At 38.5% G+C, this 24,199-nt stretch overlaps 1 long non-coding RNA gene across 2 annotated transcripts; it reads left to right on the top strand.

The window, feature by feature from the left end:
• The first annotated feature begins 116 nt into the window (after positions 1-116).
• Positions 117-23,911, top strand: LOC140648877 (uncharacterized). Of its 2 annotated transcripts, XR_012041368.1 has the most exons (4): positions 117-249; positions 426-718; positions 4,588-5,304; positions 13,441-23,911. It is a non-coding gene; the product is annotated as an uncharacterized lncRNA (long non-coding RNA). The 2 variants fall into 2 exon arrangements; XR_012041367.1 differs by having other exon boundaries at positions 123-718.
• Positions 23,912-24,199: the final 288 nt, after the last annotated feature.

Genomic DNA, 24,199 nt, shown 5'->3' with positions numbered 1-24,199 from the left:
CATTTCTGTCACCGGCAGCACATGCAATGGGAATGCCCTTGTGTATCTCTGAAAGCACCTCCTTAGAAAGTGCAGGGTGTGGCGAACTACCCCATGACTCAGTCTGGGCTCTGGTACTGTTCCTAGGCGCACGGTCCAACTGCATGGCTGTGACTGGGCTGATCTGCAATGGGAACAGAAGGGATGTGACCACAGATGTTCTTTCACTGATGATTCACTTGTCATTCTTCTCCACTTAATTTACCAAAGGTGATCAAATGGTATCTTTGATCCTGAAATACCCTAAAGAGGCTGAGACTTAGTACTTCTCACTCTTTGATAGGAGAGCTAGACTTATGTTATCTAGGCACCATTTCATATTGAAATATATGCAACAGATTTCTGTCTGTTATATACCTTGTTTGTGTCTACCATACACTTTTCAGGTAAAGAAAGACAGAAATATTTGTTAGTTTAATATATTGAAGATCATCTGAGAGTTAAAAAAAAAAGAAAAGAAAAAAGGAAAAGAAAGAACAAGGAAAAGAAACAGGAAAAGAAGAAAAAGAAAAAAAAAAAAGAAGAAAAAGAAGAAAAGGAAAACAAAACCAAAGCCAAAATTGAGAAAGAGAAAGAAAAAGGTGGAAAAAAAAAAGAAAAAGAATGAGAAAGAGAAAAAGTTCAACAGCTTCATCTGACAGAATGCCAGGATCTGAGGAATCACTCACTAGAAGGAAAGGTATGTGCATGTCCACATATATTCAGAACAGTGCACTGAAATTCTCTCTTTCTCTTAAAAATATTGAGATAAATAATACTGTGATGTTGGGAAGGCAGGAAGAACAGTGTAATCAGTGTTCAAAATGGTTTCTTCCTAAAACACACTTGGTTGCTCTGGAAGCTTTCATTCTCTGGACTGGAATTTTCCATTCTGGTGGCCTCCTCTTACTTGTAGAAATACTAGTGTAAATTTGGAGGAACAGAATCATAGAATAGTTTGGGTTGGAAGAGACCTTTAAAGGTCCCCAACCCCGCCTCCCTACAATGAGCAGGGACATCAGTCACCAGCTCTGTGATTTTTAGTAAAACGTATCTGGATGCAGAGCATCCAGTAAGTAACAGCTGAGTTTGGCAACACTTAGCAAAGTGTTTCAGAGCTTTCAGACCAGTCTGAGATTTTGTATGGACAAGAAGAAACAGTACCAGCATAACTGCACAGCCCCTAATCTTGCTCTGCAGTCCCTCCAAAGTCATGTAGCTCTGCCTAAACCAGCCAGCTTTCTATCAGTTCCCAGACATGTCGATAGGATATGCCAAGTGTTATCTGTGTATGTGTGTTGAATGATCAGTGGTTAAATGGTGGAAATATTCCTGGGAAATTATTTAGAATAGTGTAAAGATGTATTTACTTCCACAGAAAAGGCCCTTGGTCATTTTCTAGGAAAAAAACCCCAACAGACCTATCAGAGAAATCTTCTCCCTGTCCTTTTCTCTTCTACACCTGGGTCCTTTCTTCATCAAGGGGGTGTCCTTACCATGCTAAGCCCTTAATGTATGTTTGCTTTCCTCGTTCTATTTTCAGAACTCAGATTTGTTGACTTTGGTTGTTTTCCCACCTCCCCCCCCCCTTCCCCCAGAAGCTCTCTTTAGTTATGTTATTTTTATATTATTTGTCAGAGCTCACATAGTGTATATCAGGGCTTAGCACTTGCTTATATTGACTTTTTCATGCTCTCTTGTCACTTGTACCACAGCCAAAGAAATTAGCTAGAACAAATGCTGTGACCTGACTGCATTATTTCTAGACAGAGATGGTAACCTCTTTGACATTAGAACATAGGCTAAAGAGGGTCCTGAGAGACCTCGTTTTTATGTAAGAAACCTACCCAGACTCTTGAGCTGACAGCCCCAGAATATGAAATCAAGGGAAGAATTTGATCTAGGTACTGTCTGCCAAGGTTTGCTTCCCTCCACCTGGGGGCTGATAGCATCAGCACTGCTAAAGCACGAGGGACAGGCCTGTGTAGTTAGAGGTAATGTATGAAGGAAAAACAGAAACAGCTTTATTTGGTGCCTCATCTTTATTTAGTATTAGCTCATATGTGGAAGTGCTTGGCACTTTGACTCATGTTAAAAATAATTGTTATGGTTATGAAAAATGCATTTTCTCATTCAATAAAACAAAAAAAAGCAAATATTTGATCCTATATACAAGGATACAATAAACTTTTAATGAACTCTCTAGGCTTTCTTGTTAGTTTTTATGCTTAGACTTATAACTTTTGATCTTTTCGTGGCATGCCAACCATGCCAAATGGTTTATAGAGCTAATATTCACAAAATATGGGAGTTTTAAAATTTATGTCCCTGGATATACTTTCCAAAGCAGGATGCCTGAGCTGGTACAAAGTGTGCTCATATTTGTTTGTCATCTTTAACAAATTTACTAAATTTGGATTTAAAATGTGGAGGGTGTTTTATTTTGATAAAGTAACAGTATTTTTATGAGACATTTGGGATAATTTATGGCCTTGTCCTGTAATACCAACTGTTAAATAATATAGTGGAGAAATGTATGATTGAAAGCAGGGAGTATAAAGACCTAGTAGACTATCTACTCTTTATCTTTTCCAGTACATTGATTTCTCTGGTAGGTACTGGATAAACACAATCCTTTCCTGACTAGTCTCTAGATTTATTTTTTTAGGGTGTTTTTTTGAGCAAAAGCTTTTCTGGAAATATTAAGAGGGCATCACAGAATAGATGTATTTATTCTACAGAGCTCTCAAAACTGAGGCCTTATTTCTACTGCTATGTCTTTTATTTGCTCAGTGTCCTGTTTGCCTTATGATGTTACTGAGATAAGATGCAAGAATACTAGTAATGTAGACCATCTTTTATCACTGAAAAAAACCCAAGCTGTATATTAATCAATTAATTGTTGTGACTTGCTTGCTAGATAAGTGGAAAAGTTTAACACAGTCAGGTGTCCAAATCCTGTTCTCTTTCTGAATTGCCTCATTGTTTGCTGATGGCTCACAAGCAGAGTTATGGCATGAATGGGACTTGGGAAAGCACCTGTGCTTGAAGATAATCTGCATGAAGATGAGAAAACAGTGCCAGATCAAGCTGCCATGAAAGAGCAATTGTGGTATATATCCAAAGACTACTGAAAGAAGGGACCTGAGGAAATAAGATTTGTAAATATCTATCAGGTGAAAAATGCCTTAGTTGAATTATGAATACCACAGAAAAGTTTAATAATCTCTAGGAAGTTAAAGTTGATTTTTTAACAATTAAAGCTAATCTCAATCTGTCTTGTGTTTGTGTACTTATTTCCTGTATTTAGAAAGTCAAAGGCATTCAGGTCATTTAGTGAAATATATATATGAATAAGGAATAAATACACACACTGTGATTTAGAGACATCCTACATGGTGGCTATTTGTCAACATCTTGTTGTTTCATCTCAAGAGAAAGCAGTGAGAGAAAATGTTAAGGCAATTCATTTTCACTTTGTGCCCTTTCTTCAGTCCCTCCTCTACTTCTATTTTTTCTATTGCTTTTCCTTATCTTACCGTGATTTTATTCAGATGTTAAGGTCTACATAATTTGACTAGGGGTCTGCTGCTTCAAACTAGTGCAGTGTTTGCAACTTTTTGGAAGATTGCTACAATACATAAAATAAAGAATTGAATGAAAATTTTGCATACAAAGATTCAAAGCCTAGAGAAGTATCATTACCTCATCTGTCTTATGTATGACATTTGTTGATGATCCTTACATAGTTTGTTTGCAACTGTCTTGTTCATAAATGAATTATCTGTCTTGTTATTCAATCCATTCATATAAATACTGAACATTATTTATAACAATATATAATAAATAACATATAATGAATCGTAACACATACTAAATTTTAATTATATTTATATAATAAAAGATAATATTTTCTATAATTATAAGATTTGACCTAGTTAGGTAGAACCTTTTTTGAACCACACTTGCTAGGTACTTTTGGTTTGATAGTGAGCCTTTGATAACTACTATTTCAATTTAGTATTTCAACTGCTTATTCACCTAATCTATAGTGACTTCATTTTGATTAGTGATGTGCAAACTTATTCTGGTTGTGAGAGACTACTTACAGACCGATAATTTTGTGCTATCCAAATACTTGCATAAACAACTGCATTTTGGTTTAGCCTGTAGTCCCACTAATGACTGTCATGATCCTAAGTGGGGTTGTGACTCTAGTTTGTGAACAACCACTCTAGACTGTATTTCCATTGTTTGTTTATGAGGATGTCACGTGAGGTACTATCATAAGCTTATTAAAGACAGACATATCATATTGTATCATATCTACTGCTTCTTGTCTACCCTATAAGCCAGTTAAAGACAGAAATTCAGTTGAGCTGACAGACTTTGTTGGCTGGCACCCTACCAGGTATCAGTGGGACCTGCCAAGATTTGTCTTGACAGCCTCTCCCATCAGAGCTATGAAAGCTGGCAGGGCACAGAAAAGCAGATGGTGTGCTTACTCTAAGGAATTATTTATACTGACATTGTTTATGATAAATCTATGCTGTCTGTTTCTTATCACAGAATCATAGAATCGTATAGGTGATATATATCACCTTAGGAGTTTCCATATTGGTATTCTTGCACCAGGAGAGACCCATGACTGTGGAGGCATTAATGATTTCCTCTGAAAAATTGTGAAAAGAGGTTGAAGTTATACAAGACTGCAGAAAGGATCTTGTGATGCCTTTCTTCAAGAAGAGAAATGCAGGAAAAAACCCCGAAGAACTGTAGACCAGTCATCATCACTTTTATTTCTGGGCACAAACACTTAGAAGATAAGAAGATGATGAATATGCAGCATCAGGTCATAGTGAGCAATCCAGAGGCCCTGGCCATGGTTTCTGCAGATGTGCAGTGCCAAACATACCAGGGAAGGTCCATGAATCAATGTGACTGAGTAGTCGTGGAGGGGACCAGCACCCTATGAGCAGTGACTGTGTCTGCCCACAGGAGAGGATTGCTGGTGTGAGAAGCTATACTGTGCCAATTCCCAGATATGCAAGGTTGGGGCACCCACAGGACCACACTCCAGCCCCCTTCCAACCAGGATCCTGCCTCGCCTTTCAATGGAGGTGGGCATGGAAAGGCAGGAAAAAAAAGATGGAGACATGTTGTGCAGAAAGTGGCTGAGGAGGCACTGAGGTGGGAGCCCTCCAGGCTCCACAGCATAGATGCGGTGGAGGATACTGAATTCACAGCAAGTGAGATGCAGACACAGCTGGGCTGCATTTCATACCTGTAAGTTTGATCTATCTAGTATTGGACCCCTTACACCAGTCGTGACCATTTTGAACTGGAAACACAAGGCATGGTGTCTCTGTTATTCAAGCCTTGAATCAACACTAGAGCCAAAATGAATGTATCAAGAACAAATTATTATAAATGAATTTAATGTCATTCTGGGAAGGTCTAATATCCCTTGTGGATAGGAGATAAGTGGTGTGATATTACTTGGCTTTATTATCAGTTTTCACACTGTTTCATAATATTTTCTTAAGCAATGAAGGAAGTGTGGTCAATAGGAAATGATCAAAAGGTGGTGCAAAATTGGCTGGAAGAAACACACAGAGAATAGTTGTCATTTGTCCAGTGTCAAAGTGGAAGGAGTTTTTCCAATGCCTAAAGCTATTCACATTCCATTACTTACTGAAAAGTTTCATGCTTGAATAAAAGATATGTTTATTAAAACCAGAAATTATGCCAAATCGGGAGAGGCTAAAGAACTCTGTAGGACAGGATGAGAACTCAAAATTAACTGATGATATTAGAGATACTTTCTGAAAAAGGATGCTCTTCACTAGGGATAATTGCAAAGAGTTTAATTAGGTTCATCTCATCTAAACTTTATCTAACAGTTTGGGATCCAGTCTAATCCAGTCAAAGAGAGTCAACATCCCAAAAGTCCTCAAAAAATTGGAAAATTAACAAAAAAGAGTTTGCTGGTTTGGTTAGAACAGATGGAAAATACTGAATTTAGAGGGTAACCACCGCACAGTTTGAAGATGCATTGACTATGAATCTGCAATATCATACAGATCTGGAAAAAGCAAATACCAAGCTGAAAGGTATAAGCAGTAATACTGCATATATGAAATGTGAAATAATCCTTCTGCTATACAGACACCAGGATAGTCTCTAGTGGAACACGATGTTCACTTCTGGCTCCTGCACTTCAAGACGAGGTGGATCAGCTCAAGAAATCCTGGAGGAAAACAGTGATAATGATAAAACATCTGAAAAACCATGGCCTATGAAGAAGAGTTGATGGAACATGGGATGTTTAGAGAGGCTAAGGCTAGATGATTGCTAATATGAGGTAGGGAATAGACTGTTCCTCATGCCAGATGGGTTAGGACAAGAGGTAGTGAGGTAAACTCTAAAGAGAAAGATTTAATTTGATATTAGGGAGAGAAAAGGAACTAACAGTGATATACTGTTGAATAGAGCATAGGAAAGTTGTGGTAGCTTCAAGGTTTAAAAAGAGAATAGATGAACTCCATTTAAGAATGATAACATATTGTTGATCCTCCTTTAGAGAAGAGGAATGAACTAGATGATTTGTTGAGGTCCCCATAGGTCCTATTTTCTGTGGCCTCTCCTTCTCAGAGCTCCATCTTTCTTCCCAAGGCAGTGATAACAGTGTTGGATATGTAATCAATGTGCCCAGGAAAGTGTAAAGTTGCCCAGCCCAAATACAAAACTCAGCTGATAGATATTGCTTATTTTCTCATGTCTACACCCTTACATATGGGACCTTAGCAAAGCAAATCTCTCTTGTCATTGTATGATGGCAAATGAATCATACTTGGTTTTAGTAATAACCTTGGAGGTCCCAGTATCAGTTTTGAGATGTTCACGAAATGGTTGAGATTGGAAGAGACTTCTGGAAGTCATCTTGTCCAACTCAGCTGCTCAATCAGGGCTGTCTAGAGTCAGTTGCTCAGGACCATGTCCAGATGGCATGCTATTTTTATCTTAAGCCCTCTAAGGGTATGTCAGCTGGCATCAAGCCAGGTATTACATATACTTACCAAGATGTACCTTGCAGACCTAGGAACTGTGCCATTTACACTGAAAATGGACAGGGATATTTAGGGATAAATGGTATTTTATTTTCCTGACACAATAGGCTGAATTCTGTAAGCAATCCCAGACTGGTAAACATTATTGATAAGGTTTCTAGTAGCAATTCACTTATTGCACTCAAATATCAATGTCAACTACATCAGTATTGACCCATCTTTGCCTTTTCACCAGCAAATCAAAAATTTCATGGTTTCATGCATACTAATGAGCAGTGCATTTTTCTGCCCTGCAGAAGCCACTCTTTGTTCAGAGCTGTAGTTATCCCCACTTTTGAAGGTTTTCACATATGTTAAAAATAAGAGAGAGATTGAATTATTCCTCTGTTAGCAGTTTCCTGGATCTCTCTCTTGGGCTACCAACTTGGCCACTTCCTAGGCTGAGGGTTCCCTGTCTTGACACTGCATTTCAGCTCTCATTTCTTGTACTCCACTGGGAATCAGGGAGGGACTAGTGTAGAGAGTTCATTCTTTTGGTACCTCCACATTTGTCTGTCTTCAAATTGAAGATCTCAGAATTGCCCAGCTGAGAGTCATGCTAAAATGCATTAAAAAAAGCCCAGGAGATGTGTAGACAGCATCTAGATATGGAAGGGCTCTTACAACCTTTGGCAATGTCTGTGCCAGAGTAAGACATCTTGGGATGCCTCATATAAATAAATCTCTGTCTTCTGACTCATGACTGCCTTGCAGGCATCTAGTGCACACCTCATACAGCCTGCCTGGCTGCACATAGCTGGGCATGTAGGGTCCCACATTCCCTAGAGGGCTCTCTGCAGCTCAGCTGGAGTGAAGGAGATGGATTAATTTGATCCTGACAGCAGTCTTGGAGCACTCGTAGCAGATAGAGTCAGATAGGGTCATTGATATAGTCACTGAGATTTCTGCAGTTCCAGCTGATAAAGAAGACCTATTACCAGACAAGACAGCCACTTCAGTTTGTTCTGTGGCTTTGGCTTGTTTTTTTTTTTCACATTGGTTTATTTATCTGTAAAATAAAATTTTAAATTTTTTTTAAACTTTTCTGGATGTGTACACTGTGCTTAGTGCTGGTTCTCTAACCACACTGAGCTGAAAAGATGCCAAGTTGCTGTACAAATTACAGCCACCGCAAAAATGAAGCCCGGCAGTAAAAAACAGCCTTGTCAACAGTCCATTCTTAGAAATGAGGATACCTAAGGAGTGGGATAATTGCAACCACAAAAATAAAGCACCTTTTGAAGAAAGAACATATGATAGCACCTAATTTTTCTGATGGGCCATTGTCATGAAGTATTTTGTCAAAAGTGAATTTTGAAGTCCTAAGAGCTAGTTTTCCAAGTGTAAATGAATTCTATATGTAGAAATTAACAAAAAGAATTAAATGAACACATTTTTAATGTAAAAAGCATAACAAATTCCTGCACAATATAGTTCATTTATTGTTGAGTCCACAAAACTGGTAATGTGGCAGCAGTTAACTGGTGTAAAGTTAGTGCTACTGACTCTTACACATTTTCTCTGTCAGCTCTACAGCTTTTAACATCTGCCTAGACATGTTTTACCAGAAATGCTCCTATATCTAATAACCTACTTATTTTCACCATCCTTTTCAAAGATACAAGAAATCAAGGATGTGATTGCAAGAGTTTCTGGAATGAAATCTCAACCACTGGGAATACTGGCTTTTTTGAGTTTAAGCCAGCTCTGCATAAGCTCAGCATTTCTGGATTTTTTTCCTCTGTCCTCCTTTTTTTGTGACTTATTTATTCCTTCATGGGAGTATTTTATCTTTAAAACTCTATTAGAATGCATGAGTTCAGCAAACTTCTTCAAAACTCAGCGCAGCAAGAGAGGTACAGAATTTGCTCCTTGGACATAGTAAAGAGACCCTCTAATCACTGAGAATTAGTGCAAGCAATACAGCACATCCTCACAAAATAAGCTGGAAAAGATCTCTGTATATGTAAATTTCTACCAGTCTAAAAATACAATGTGATTGTCATTTGTCCAGACAGGAAAATTTGTCCAGACAGGACAGCAATATACCTAGGATATCACTCTCAGACCATGACTCAGACCTGTGCTGTGCCCAAGGGCTGCTTGTGCCACCCTAAGTAAACCACACTGAATATCCCTTTGCCTCAACTACCCATTGGTTAAATGATAATGATGGCATGTATGGGTCCTGTCAGATAAAAATTTGAGGGACACTGTGATACAATGCCAAATAGGCTTTGTAAAATGGATAAGTATCTCTGAAAGAACCTGTTTTCTAAATTATGTGCTGTAAGCTTTAGATTAATACCAAGCTTTTGACAAAAAGTTGGTATGTATGGGGCAAATGCAATACTTTCTGATCACTGATGTTTTTCTAGCAGAAATTCATCATATTGCAAAAAATCCATAACCATCTAATCAGTAGCAAACATCTTAGAAATTTTAATGGGAAGACTACTTTGGCATATAAGCTTTTTTTTTTTCACAATAAAATGAGGATTTGTATTTTTTTTTTAATTTAAAGCAAAATTTTAGTAAATATGGATTATTTATTGGATATGGGATAGGTCAGGGACAGAGGGAAGAAGAATTATGGGTTCCCACTTTAAAGTGTAGAAGAATACACTTCAAAAATTGTTGGCATTAAAGAGGCATTAGAGTTTTGGCCAGCAGAGAGGAACAAGTACTTTGCTAAATCTGGATGTCTGGGGTCAGAGCCATGTATTTACATTCTAGTACATTCAAATTTCACACATTATGGAATTTTTTTAAGGTTGTTTAAAAAAATCTGTAACTATTTCTTCAATTAAGGACTGATTTTTGAGTACTTGCTGGTGGAAGTAATACATGTTAATCATTTGAGGTTATTTTTTCTTGAGTGCTTACTCTCTCACTTGATGGAAATAGAACTGATCAAGATAAAAAAGCATTGCTACAGAGTTATAAAATTAGGCTGTAGAAGTTTCCTCATGTGCTGTCATGTCACTCAGTGCCATAGCTGAATTGCTGAATAGATGGTAAAAACACCCTGTGCAACAGAGGAAATTAAAGGTCACATGCAGCAATAAAATGGAAGTAAAATTCTGCATTATATATGCGCATAAAGACATTTTACTTCTTTGTGTTATTTAAATACTTCATTTGATACTCATGTGGCCAGAATGAGAATGAAATGAATTTTGGACAATACTCTTCTGCCTCACACTTTGTGAAAATATGGGTTTGGGGGAAACTATTCCTCAAATGCCTATAGCAGAAGCTCACCTTTGATGCACTCTGTACTTTAAGACGTCTTTAACAGTTTGAGGTCACATTTAAGACATCTTTAACAGTTTGAGGACATATTCCCCCAAGTGAGAGAAAGCCAACAACAACTGCTTTTCACAAAAATGTCTTGAATTTCTGACGTTTTAAAAACATATTGTTGCCTCAGTCCGCTTCCCAGTGTCCTGAAGTGAGAAAATAGTCTCGTTTTATAAACTTAGGGTAGATTGCAGCTTCTGTGACTTAGGTGCTTATGCAGAGATATACAGTAGTAGTATTCTCCTTCAAGAGCTCTAGCTATCTACCTCTATTGCTGAAATAAGAAATATAGGTATTTGCTGCCTAGATTAACACATAAATTAGGTTCTCAGGTTAGACGGACTAGATGACATGTTATAACTCTGCTTGTTGGAACCATCTCAAGTTTCTTACCACCAGTACTGCTGTAAGGGAGATGCAGCTAGCATCTATGACACAGAGAGGTAGAGGGGAGGCTTGTGCCCTTCTGGAGCGGAGCTAGTTGCTAGATGGGACACTTCTGGTGGTCTAAAATGACACTAGATGCAGATGTGGTGTGGCTGAATCCTGCTTGAGTAGTCTGTCATGGAGGAGGGCTCCAGCAAGAGATAGTCAACTCTTCAACTATATACATGTCTTTGCCTTTGGCTCAAGAGAAGTTAAATAGTAGACAATAAGGAAAAGAATAAATTCAATTGGATTCCTACATTCAAGATGTGGAGACTGATTTCTCATCTTTGTCTCAGAGGTAGTCAGTCAGTTGCATTTGAAGGTGTCTGAAGAAAAGCAGTGGTACCCCAGGAAAGGTGTTTTCCATTTTTGGCTGATACCCTCATTTAGAATTTTACCAGATAGGCAGAGATTAAAAAAAATCATATAAAAGTTATGTGGAGTTACTAATTACCTTTATCTAATGAAATAATGGAATAAATTGACTTCAATAGCAAACTCAGTTCAAAAACAAAAACTCTGACTCCTGGCCAAAACTCAGGGGAAGTTTATGGTATAAAAAGAACTTGTATCAACTGAGACTTCATCACATGTACTTTAGTTTGAATGGAGAAAGGTTGCTTTTGTACAGAGAAAGAAAGAGGATTCATAATAAGTCTACTACTTTGGTTGAAAGATTAATCATCACATAAATCTTCAAATTTAACCCTGATGGGTTTCCTCCTGACCACAAGTAAGAACAAGTTGGAAGAAAATGTTGCCTGAATGCTTGCTGAGCAGGGAATTTAATTAACTTACCTTCAAAGGATAATTTTCACAGCATACCAAGATGAATGATCTGCAGGAACCTATAATTATTAAAACCAAATTCGATTTTAATTTGTTGTTGGATGAAAAGCACAAAACAGCTTAATAAAATGAACTGTCTATCATCTCAGCTGAAATGCAAGCAATCACATTTTTGTGGTATGGACTTGTCTTTGATCAGGAATTTCTAATTGCTAGTGAAGTAGTAAATGTGATCATTATATCACGGGCATGTTATTACCAACCTACATACCAGCTGAAATGATTATTTTCTCCCCCAGACCTTCCTGTCTTCCATTACTGTATTGCACCACAGTGTTGCTACTCATACAGGCCCACAACCTAATATCTTCAATTTAATAACTGTGAAAATAATAATTAAGAAACAGAAATGATGTGATGGGCCACAACTCTTTAAACAGAACCAACACTAGAGTTGAATTTTACAAGAAACTTAGACCTTTTCCAAAATTATCTTCAGATATTTTTTTTATTTTCCTTTTTACAAGAGTAGCTTATACAAGGGCAGTGCATTAAGCTTCTGCAATAAGCTATTATTTTGTTTAATTATAGAAAGCACAAATAACTGAACCAAGTAATAAGTCTGCTAACCATGGTGATGACTGGGGCAGGTGATTACTCCCAGAGGGTTCTGTTCTTGTCACAGTCACTCTTATCCTCTCTTCCAAATCCTCCTCTGCAACATTTAGAATATAATTTTCTGTGTTTCAATTTAGTCAATGTGCATTTTGGACAAGCAGTTTTATAGGCATCATGAGATAAATTAAAGACCCAACATTTAAAGAACTATCCAAGGCAATCTCTTAAGAACTAGAGAATGATGGAGTAGATCCTGAGAACTGAGAAGGGCAAATTAGAATTTTAGAAATAGGACAAGAAGCATCTGGTTGATTTTCTAAACTTCATTGTCCAGAAAGGTGTTGGTGCAGCTGATTTGTGAACACTGAGATGATCTTACAATACAACAAGATTGCAAGAAACAGCTAGTATAGCTCTGTTGCTGGCAAGTCACACCCAGGTAAATGATCCTTTGACTAGTTCATTTGTATAGCATCTAAGGAAGAGGATGGGGATAATAGGATGGTCTTTAATAAATTCTTCAACAGCTTCATACAAGAATGACTTGTCACACACAAATTAGGGAAATAAGGTCTGCGTGACATTACTGAAAACTGGATGCCCAGTGTAGGCAAAAACAATTATTGTTAGTGCATTGTGAAACTTGAATTGGTTGGGATTCTTCAACATTTTCTTACGGGAAAAGCACAAACTATGTTTATAGTGATGGATGCAAAGTACCTTAATCTTTGTGTGGAAACATTTGCCTAGGAGTAGTTGAAGCTTTTTCAAGGATAGGATAAAGTGCTAGGTACAAAGAGGACAAACTCCAGATCCTGGGCTGGTCCCCTAGATGCAATTCATCATCATCATCATCGGTGGCATTTTATATCTTGATAAATGGCAATTTTCCAAATTCTGGGTCTTGGCAGGCACTGACAACTTGATCTTCAACAACTGAATTCCAGGAGAGCTTCATTAATTTCATGGGAGCAGGAGGAGGGCTTTAACTGTTCATATTGTTGAAGAACAGAAAGAAGGACTCATCTTCATTTCAGTCTCTTGAAGTGAAAACATTAAGTGGCAAAGTTCCTGTTTACTCCTTTCCTCTCTTAACAACAGATATGCAGAGAAACCCTTTCTGTAACTATCTACCTCCTTTGTCCAAGTTGCATTTTGTTATCTTTCACTTCAGGCTGATGCAGCTACATGGTTCAAAGCTCTGTTCCATGCCTTCTCCTTGGTAGCTGAAGCAGAGGAGATCAGAAGAGTATTGTGGCTCCACTTCTGTCTTCAGCTATGGAACAATGACAGATGGATGTGTGCATGAGTCATGCACTTGTCAAAAAGTTACTTTGAGATTGACAATCACATCGCGTTGAGGAATCAGGAGAGGAAATACGATGTAAACCCCCAGAAGAACTACATTACAGTATCATTTACTTGGTGCAAGGAACTGACCAATATTTGGGGCTTTTTTTATTGCTTTTATTAAGACAAATTTATGTTAGAATTATTTGTTTCTTTCATGCAATAATTTACCAAATCCCATACACAAAATTCTGTTTTCCAGAATACAGTAAGAATAAGACACCTAGGGCAATTCCTTTGCTTTGCTTTGCTTTCTCAGCCTAACTTTCTGTCCAGTACTCTACCCAAGAAACTCCTTTTCCCTCTTTGTCTTATTTTCTTTCAAGTTTACACTCTCACTGATTGTTTTGAAGCCTCCTCAGTTTCTTCCTGTCTGCTGGTTGCTTCTCAGCTCCTTCTGGCAAATGAATACAAATAGCTTCACTAATTAATTCCTGGTCCCTGTGTTTTCCTTCAGTTTGGTTTGGGCCATGGCTTTCATTATATCCTTTTTTTGCTCAACAAGGAGCATTTAATAGTTCCTTCTTTTAGTGTTACTGGAAGGATGTGATTGTGGTCGGCAGCAGGCTTTTTTATTTGAAACAGTGAAATTCAGACTTGTTACAATGAAAGATTCTTTTCTGGCCTATTCTTAATTACCATTTCCAGGCATTCTCAAAAGAGAATTGTTGGTATAGATCCAGGAAATTTTTTATATGTTTCTTTCGCTTAGGTGTGGCAACCACATAACCACAGGCACAAATGGATTCTCCTAGGGTCTGAGACTCGCTATGTGTGAGTGGAAAACGGAGTGTGGGAGAGATGGATCAAAAGTCTGGTTAAAAGAAGAGTCTGGATAACAATATCAATTAACATAACTATTTAATCAGTTTTTGTCATAACAGATGTACAGTAATGAATGATGACAGAGTTCATAGGAGAGATGAACCTATTAAGTTCCTTTATTCACTGTGACACATGAATTTGCATTTTAAGTGTGGTAAAAGCTAGCTATGTAACACCTTTTATATGACATTGTATCCAGATACAATGGTATTACCATTGTACCTGGCTGCCACATAAACTAAAAATGGCATTGATTCCAAGTGAATAAACTTTAATTTTCATTTCTCTGGTGGTTATGCTGCTTTCTCAAGTATGGTTTTATTGTTATATCTCCAGACAAACCTTTTTTTGAGGGAAAGCCTGTGAAAATGGCACATGTGGTTTTGCAAGGTGGCGCTGTTAAGACATGAAGTCTGGTGGTTATAGCGATATACAGAAATTCCTGAAATGAGAAGTGTCCCTAGGTGTGGTAATTTTTCTTCTGTTGCCTGTCATGAATGAGGGGCCTAATTCCTACACATAAGGAAATTAGCCCCTTAATTTTTGTTGTGTTTTAGTATGTCAGGTCAGCCACCCCCCCAAATCCCAAAAGGGTTGTACCTGAAACTCACCTTTTGTATGAACTTTGACATCTTAGTAAAACTACACTTCAGAGTGTGAAACCACTTACAGGATTTAGGTGACCAGATCCCAATATCTTATTAAGAGCTTTTAGACACTGGTCTGACAATTAGAGTACTTGTCCAGGAAGCAGGAGACCCAGCTTTCAGGCCAGGAAATGCACCAATCACCCAACATTTTGCATAGCAAGCAATCCTCACGCTGGGTGATGCTGGGCTATGGTACAGACAGGAATGCACAAGGAGAACAGACAGCCTTTGTAACATAGTGGTTACAGAACTCACTTTGCTTTTGGAAAAGCTTGGCTTCTGGGCCATGTGCCCAGAACTGTTTGTGCATTTTACTTCAGATCATCACTGGATAAAAATCAGAAACACTGAAGAGAACAATGACTGGAACCGCACCTCTCTGCCTTTCCAGCAAAGTTCCTGAGTCATTACAATATTAAGTCAAGCACCATTGCCACTATGGTTTTGACTGTCCATGGTTCCAGCATCAACAAGAGGTATGGAAAGTGAGTGTTTTCCCAGCACAATCTGTTGTTTAGTAGTTCAGGCGAAATAGATCACATACGCAAAAAGTAAGTCTTAAAAGAAGATCAGGTCTCCATGCCACCTGAAAGATGAAAACTTATCATGGGTTTTTCAGCTGATCTCAGAGAAATATGTTATAAACACACCTCAGATATAAGGATGCACAAGAGATGTTGGAGAGGGAGTTTAAATCATTGCAAAAGATGATAATACATCATAACTAGATAAGGCTAGAAACTGTAGGTGTGCAGGGTATCTCAAGTACATAAGTGTGCTAGATGGACTAAAGGATGATTAAAAGATCACCCAAAAGATGGACTTTCAATTGACCAGTACATGAATTTAGGCAACCAGATTATTCTTGGAGCACTAAAATGCGCTCTAGATCTTCTTCCAGCTTCCCTGAATAGACAGTCTTCCCTAAATTTCTTTAGTTTCGAATAACCCCCACTGAGGTTCAGCACCTTTGCCAGCTCTTGGAGTGATTTCATGTAGTTGCCATGAATCTTTGTTTTAGGCTTCAGAGGTGTCCCAGTGGATGGGCAGCTTCTTTTTATTATAGTCATTTTTCTGACAAATTTCAGCCTAACTGAGGACAGAACTCTTGTTGGTCTATTCTGTCATAGAAACATTGGAGGAAATAAAATCTCTATAATCTTTTCACCCTTCTTTTATTTTCTTTATTGGCTCAAGATGAGCCTTTTAGCTCATAAGGGAAGCCAACCGTCAGCTATGTATTTTCTAATTCATATTTTCATGAAATTCAAGATGATAGTTGTTTCTATTTGTGTAACTCTTTGTTTTTGTAGAAGTACCATATTAGGAAAAAAAAGTATCAAAAACATATGAAAGAGGTAAGCATATGAAAAATGCTAAAAGCATTTTTTATTCAATAACTTTTTACTTAGGATGACTGAACTGCTGGGAGAGCTAAGTAAAAGAATGTTCCCAACTTTTGACATTACACAATGCTACAATACATTGTCTTTGGATTATTGTCTGTTCCTAAAAATGTATGGCCTCCAGATCCCAGTGAAGACAATCTCAATAGCACAGCAGGCTTAAGAAAATGGCTCCAGTGGCTTCAACAGTGTGTTCCTGATTTCCTCTGGTTCTCTTCTGTTTTAATTCTTTATTATACCTTTAACTTCTCTTTCTTAAAAAGTTTTGGACTTTTAACCACCTATTGCTCTGAGTTACATTTAAAATTTCTGTAACTGAAAGTGATTAAAGCACAATTTTATTTCCCTTATTACAAGGGAAATTTCCACTGCTGTATTAGATAGGACTCTGTTTATACTGAGCTTCACTGTTTACTCTTTAGAAGAGCTATTCCCCTTTATCATTGATAAAGTGAATATTTCATGTAGTCACAAGGGAGTGAAAAATATTTCAGAACAGGAAAGTGTAATTAGAAAGACCTCAGAGGGGAAAAAGCTTTAAAGTATTTTTGAGTTGTTTCAAAAATCAATTAGATTTCAAGGGGTCTGTGTCTAATTCTGATTCTCAGAATGATTCCTTGGGAAATAAACTTCCCAATCGATTTAATTACACTATCTACATCTGTTCATATTTATTTAGAGTTTATGAGATGGATCAAGATTGTTGCCAACTCTTGTGATTTTATTACATGCCTTATGAGATTTGGTTGAGAGTTTTTCTAAATCTCACATGATCTCAGATTTATTGTTTCAAACCTAATGAAATCTTCCTCAAGTATAATGGTCCCTATTACTTTCTGCGGGACTCAAATGAAACTACCTTTAGCTGTGGTACAATCATTCCCTACAATCTTCATCTTTACAGTAAGAATGTGCCCATGAGAAGTATGATTGCTATCACCAGCTTATCAAGATCTCCTCAAATAGAAGAAATAGCTGTATCTGTGCCTAATAGGCTATTTAGCAAACTGTTAGGAAAGAAATTAATGAAAATATCTATATTTAAGAAGGAGAAACTGTATTTTGGGTTCTAGAACATATTTTGAAAGAAAGGATGAAGACCACAGGGAAATGGGATTTAAAGCCACAGGGATTTATGTGAAACTAATCCAATAGCTTCTTTGACAAGATAACAAACATTCAAGACTCCCTCCCCCCCAGCTATTAATCTAATCTATCTGGACTTCATTAACACACATAATGCAGTTCCACAAAGAAGAATATGGGCACTGGGCCAGAGTTAGACAAGAAGTGTCTTCAGGAGAACCCTCAAAGACATGTGTTGCCTGAGCAAAATTAGGCAGGACCGAAATCACAGAGGAGTTCCTCAGCAGTTAGTTCAGGGATTGTTTTCTATTAATTTTCTCATTAGTGATATGGAAAAACCTAAGCTGTGTTGTTTATGGGTTCCATTACCAATATGAAAGAAAATTGTGCTTTGATAGTGAAATTTCATAGTGAACTTGGGTAACCTTGAGCTCATGTAAAAGTAGTGGCTGGAAATACATTAATATAATGTACAACACTGATTTGCTGTGGTTTTGTTTTTTTAAAGGGGCTTTATTTTGTTGTTGGCTTTGGATATTTTTTTTTTAATCTTACACCTACGTAGTGAATTTGACCTGGAATAGGTCAAATATTTTTGGAATGCTAAATGAAACTTCTGAGCTATACAAATTCAACCTTGCTGAATTCTTTACTTATCAATCTCTTACTGAAATTAACATGACGTAGAAAGAGGAAGGTAGTCAGTCATAGTGTGTTTCAGCCCAGAAAAGATACTAACAAAAGTCAAACAAACACTGGTGTACAGGAACTCATGAAGAAAAATACCTTGTTTAAAGGTTTCAGTATTAGTGCTTGTGTTGTACTAGTCTTTGAAAAATCACTGTCTTTTTGCTTTTGTATCTCTCTAACAGCAAATTTTAAGGAATGTATTTAAAGATAAATTAAAAAAAAAAGAAAAAGAGAACTTGGCAGGCAACATGAAACTCCACATAAGCCTGAATAAATTGTCTTCATGTTGCCCTCATTAATTGAAATTAGTCATAGTAGTATAATCAAAGAGCAGAAACAGAACATGCATTTCACATAAACACCTATAGGTAGGCCGTATTTTATCTATCCAGAACCCTTCCATATAATCACAATAGCCTAATTGTCTTCCTGTTGACTTCCTTTTATTTCAAAACACTGACCCATTTGGCACAGATATTTTCTGCTAGCAGCTAAATGTAATTTGTCTCAAGGCAGAAAATGTTAGTTTCAGCAATGTCTTAGAAGGGAGCCAGCATCAGTAAGTAAAGAAACCAACCTAGAGTTTCCCTTTAAAGCTTCCAGCTATTGACAAGTCACAGGATGTTAGAAAGAGGAGAGGCTGTGCCAATATTTGTGTTAAATAATGCTTCTGCTGTATGTTAAGGCATAGGAGTTTCGTATGTGCCTTGAGCACTGTATGACTTCGCGAAGTGATACTCTTCTGGTTTTCCTCTTAGTCTGCATCCTTTGTGACTTTTATTTACTGACTCTTTGATGCAAAGCTCATGCCATAAAAACTCAGGAATTCCCAGAGAGTATTCTCATCATTGAGTACTCCTCTGTTTCAATTTTATCTCTCTCCTTCTTGCATACACTCTGTATTTCTGCAGAGTGACACAGTTTCTGCAGTGGAGATGGAGAGTCTCCCCTAGCTCCAACTTCTTCACAGGCTCTGCTACAGAATAGTCTGATGAACTGGGCATTTTCCTAGAAATGAAGGCAATATAAGGTTTTAAAATGTCCTTTCCTGAAGGGGCTTAAAACTGAGAACTCCTGGTTCCTGTATGTCAGCCACTGGTGAATTTTTCAGTCTGAAATGTAGGGTCTGGCAGCCCTGGCTGGCAGCTAATACTCTCTTGAGTTTAAATTCCAACTGTGTACTCCACTCCATTGTAGGTGTGGGAGCTAGTCTGAAGAGAGCTCAGAGTTCCCCAAATTGTTTACATTAAGCAGTCCCTCCTTTCTGGTATCCTGCATGTATGCCTATAGTGGCTGTCTTGGACTTTGTGGTAGGAACCAGTGAATTTGCATGAAATGTCACAGAGATATCATTTCAGAAGATGCTATGCTTTTTTTCTGTAACTTTGAAGCATGTTGCTTGAGTTTCAAAATTCTCCATCTAAGTTTGTGAAGTTGAATCAAGAAAAGAGTTTTCCTTTTTGAATGCTAGCTATCACCAGTGGGATTATCCCACCTGTATGAACCCCCTCCAGCAATTCGATTTTTGCTCTCTCTTGAGGAAATGGCTTGGCAGCCATCTCATTTTTAGCCTTTCTTCTGAAACAATTCTCACTTGTCTGACATTTGCTCTCTACTGCTCATGCTGCTCGAGGCCAATAAAATAAATCTGTAGCCAGCCCCATGTTTCTTTGCACTCCTGTGTGGCTCATCTCATTACGGATTCCTTGTCATGTTAAGTTGTGAAGGGTGGAAGGAGTCATTAGTTGTTTTAAAACTTCCTTTCTTTTCTGAATCTTTCAGCACCAAACCCATCTTCTGTAAAAAGCTCTGGTTAAACTTTTATGTGCTGCTGAGTATCATATGTCTCTTCCACCTTCTTATCATGATTTGGTCCACAGCCAGGTTCTGAATAACGAGTCATCTATCCTACTTGCTTATCAGATCATGGTAAAGCCCTTCTTTCAATGGGATGAAAATCTTGGACATTGGTCTTCCGGGCCATTAACTTGCAGTTGAAAATTTTAACATCCTGTTTCATCATGAAGCAGGCTCTTGCTGTAGTCTGAGCTGCTGATTATGCTTTGGGATTATCCTCTGTTGGTTTGATATGTACTTTTTGCAGCTGCATTTTTTTAGAGCTGTATAAATCTTCACATGAATGCCAGTATCTCACAATAGTGCAATTGTCTCTGCTACTATCAGCTATACAGGCTGGGAATAGCAAACGAGAAATAAAAAAATTATAGTAGTGTCCTGGTTTTGGATGGGATAGAGTTAATTTTCTTCCTAGTAGCTGGTTTAGTGCGGTCCTTTGGATTTTAGTATGAGAATAATATTGATAACATGCTGATGTTTTGGCTGTCGCTAAGCGGGATTTACATTGGTCAAGGACTTTTTTTTTAATTCAGCTCCCCATGCTCTGCCAGGTGCCCAAGAAATGGGAGGGGGCACAGCCAGGAGAGTTGATCCAAACTGGCCAAAGGGCTATTCCATACCATATGATGTCATGCCCAGTATATAAACTGGGGGAGTTGGCCAGGGGGTAGAGATCGCTGCTCAGGGACTGGCTGGGTGTCGGTCGGCGGGTGGTGAGCGGTTGTATCATTTTGGTTTTGTTTTTTTTTTCTTTTTTCCCTCCCTCGGGTTTTGTTTTTCTCTCTCTCTCTCTCGTTGTTTTCCTTCTCATTATAATTCATTATTATTATTATTATTTTGTTCCAATTATTAAACTGTTCTTATCTCAACCCACAAGTTTTCTCACTTTTACTCTTGTGATTCTCTTCCCCATCCCACCAGGGGGGAAGTGAGCGAGCGGCTGCGTGGTGCTTAGCTGCCGGCCGGGGCTAAACCACAACAGTCCTTTTTGGCGCCCAACGTGGGGCTTGAAGGGTTTGAGATAATGACAGATTTGATTGGAATGTGCCAGATAGATAGAATTTATAGCTGTTATTGCTGTTTAGCTATTAGTCATCAGGCTTCTGTGCTTGCCATAGGCTTGCTTGCCTTACTGTATGTTAGAGTCTAGGGCTCATTAGTGGCTGCTTTTTGCTTTCACTGCTTGCCATGCTGCTGTACTGCTGATCATCTCACTGTGCTGTGCCTGGGAACATTTTGGTAAGAGCAATGGCCTTGCGCCTGTGCTGGCAGATGGCCAGGGCATCGCTGCTGTTTCTGTGCTGCTGTACTGGACAGGCTGGAACTCCAGTGTGAACTCCAGTCGAAGGGACTGTGACCTATGGATGAATCCACATGGGAGCAGGACACCCCAAAGCGTCTGTGCCCATGGATAAGCCCATGCCAGAGCAGGTATATCTTGAAACCTCTGTGGCCATGGTTATGTCTGTGCCACAGCAGGTATACCTCTGAAGGGATTGTGGCCCAAGGATAAGTCCACGCTGGATAAGGTGCACCTCGAAGCATCTGTGGTTGTGGATGAAGTCCATGCTGCAGCAGGTACACCTTGAAGCATCTGTGGCTGTGCATGAGGCCATGTTGGAGCAAGTTTACTTCTGAAGGTACTACATTCTGTGGATAAGTCCAAGCTGGAGCAGGGGCAAGGGGAGGACTTCATTGCAATGTTAAACCTGATGGTCTGTCCAAAGGGACCAGGGGTGGAGATTGTGATGGAAATACCTTTAAATTGTTGTATCCCGGGATTTGAGTTGCATGTTGTGGGAATTACTATAGCAGGAACCCCTTGTTGCTGGCCAGGCTAGGAGCAAGGGGAGGAGTTTATTGCAATGTTAAACCCTATATCCTGGTCCAAAGGGACCAGGGGTGGAGATTGTAATGGATATACCTTTAAATTGTTGTAACCCATGATTTGAGTTGCATGTTATAGGAATTACTACAGCCGGAACCACCTGAACAAATGGAGGAGAAGCCTTACAAGAAGCAGTGCAAGTGCAGCAGTGACCTGACCTGAGCTGGTTTTTGTGCCCAATAACTTCAAGAAACACACCACCTCTCCTGTCCTGAGTAACAACCATAAGAGATGAAGCCCAAAGTCATGGACTAAATGAACTCAGTGGACATTTTGTGGACATTTATGGACATTTTACAAATATTTTGTAGGGGTGGTCCATAGACTAAGGGAATGATATGTGTGTATTATATCAAAGGATGGGAAGGGTGATGGTGGGTAATGAGAATGTATTGGATAGTGTGAGACCTGAGCATGACGTAAATGGTATGGAATAAGGGGTGGATACTGTCCTGGTTTCAGCTGGGATAGAGTTAATTTTCTTTATAGTGGCTGGTGTGGGGCTATGTTTTGGATTTGTGCTGAAAACAGTGTTGATAATACAGAGATGGTTTAGTTGTTGCTGCACTAGTCAAGGACTTTTCAGCTTCCCGTGCTCTGCCAGGTGCCCAAGAAGCTGGGAGGGGACACAGCCAGGATAGCTGATCCAAACTGACCAAAGGGCTATTCCATACCATATGACGTCATGCTCAGTATATAAAGCTGGGGAAGAAGAAGGAAGGGGGGACGTTTGGAGTGATGGCGTTTGTCTTCCCAAGTAACCATTACGCGTGATGGAGCCCTGCTTTCCTGGCGATGGCTGAACACCTGCCTGCCCATGGGAAGTAGTGAAGGAATTCCTTGCTTTGCTTTGCTTGTGTGCGCAGCTTTTGCTTTCCCTATTAAACTGTCTTTATCTCAACCCTTGAGTTTTCTTACTTTTGCTCTTCCAATTCTCTCCCCCATCCCAGCGGGGGGCAGTGAGCGAGCGGCTGCGTGGTGCTTAGTTGCCAGCTGGGGCTAAACCACGACAGTCCTTTTAATTTTCAGGACAAGTAGTACCAGAAGAAAAGGTTCCTATTATTTAGAACAAATTCTGACTCATTGACAGGCTAGGAGAAGAAGTGGTGAGGAACTAGAATGACTGGAAAGGTTTGATGATATTGCACAGTATGTAAATAAAAAATAATGTTATGAAATTTCAACTAATTCAAGGGATGAAAACGTATATTGATCTAGAAGCCAGAGAGAAACACACAAGACCTACAGTGTCAATAAACTTGGTGGGCATTATTTACACAAAAGACAGAAGTCTTTGTCTATGTATTTATACATACAAGTGCATTCATTTCAAAATACCAAAAAAATATAAAGAATGGAAATCTTTGCAACAGACAAAGGAGAATGTATATCTGGTGAGATGGTCAGTGCCAAATATTTTTACCTGAGCTTTCTGAGAGCTGTTCTTAGAAAATCAAAATTCACTCTTTCCTAAAGATCCTACTGGAATTTCTTTTGGCCCTGGATTCTTTAATTAGAAAATACAAAGTATGTTTTGTGATGGTATAGAGGGTTGTAATGTCTGAATAGATGACATTTTGAGAAGAAGAGCAGACCAAATTCAAAGCAGCTTCATCTGCTTTGATTATTTTTGGAAGGTAGTTTAATCTGTCGAGCAACAATTTGAAGAAACCTGTGAACTCGTAGAGGAAAAGTAACATAACTGGAGAATAGCTAATATATAAAAGTGCACAATTGTTTACATGAAGGTTTAGGCATGTCGAGGCATGCATCAGCAGAAAAGGAAGCAGTGAAAATATTTCCTTGAAATATAGGCAGAAAAATTTGAGTGTCTAGTCTAGATATCCAAACCAGCCACACAGGCATTCAGATCTCAAGAATGGAAAAGATGTCCAGCTGGTGTGGTATGGAAATCTTCATAACAGGTTTAAGAAAGGTAAAAAGTTTTAGTTCAGAGGCCTCAATGTTGAGATATAGTGCAAGCACTAAGCAATTATAAAATAAAATTATACCTAGGAGAGTTTGTATGGTTTACTGCTAATAGCATATGCAATACAGGCAATATTTAGCCTATTTATCCCAGTGATTTATCCTTGACAGAAGGTAAAAGAAGCTGACTGTCAGTCCACTTAAATAAAGAAGGAAGTTTTGTCCTGTGTCCAGGACCGTACAATGTTTCTG

Source organism: Ciconia boyciana, chromosome 3 (assembly GCF_034638445.1).
Source record: "Ciconia boyciana chromosome 3, ASM3463844v1, whole genome shotgun sequence".
NCBI lineage: Eukaryota > Metazoa > Chordata > Aves > Ciconiiformes > Ciconiidae > Ciconia > Ciconia boyciana.
Note: the sequence above shows the minus strand (reverse complement) of the source record. Positions and strands in the feature narration are given on the sequence as shown.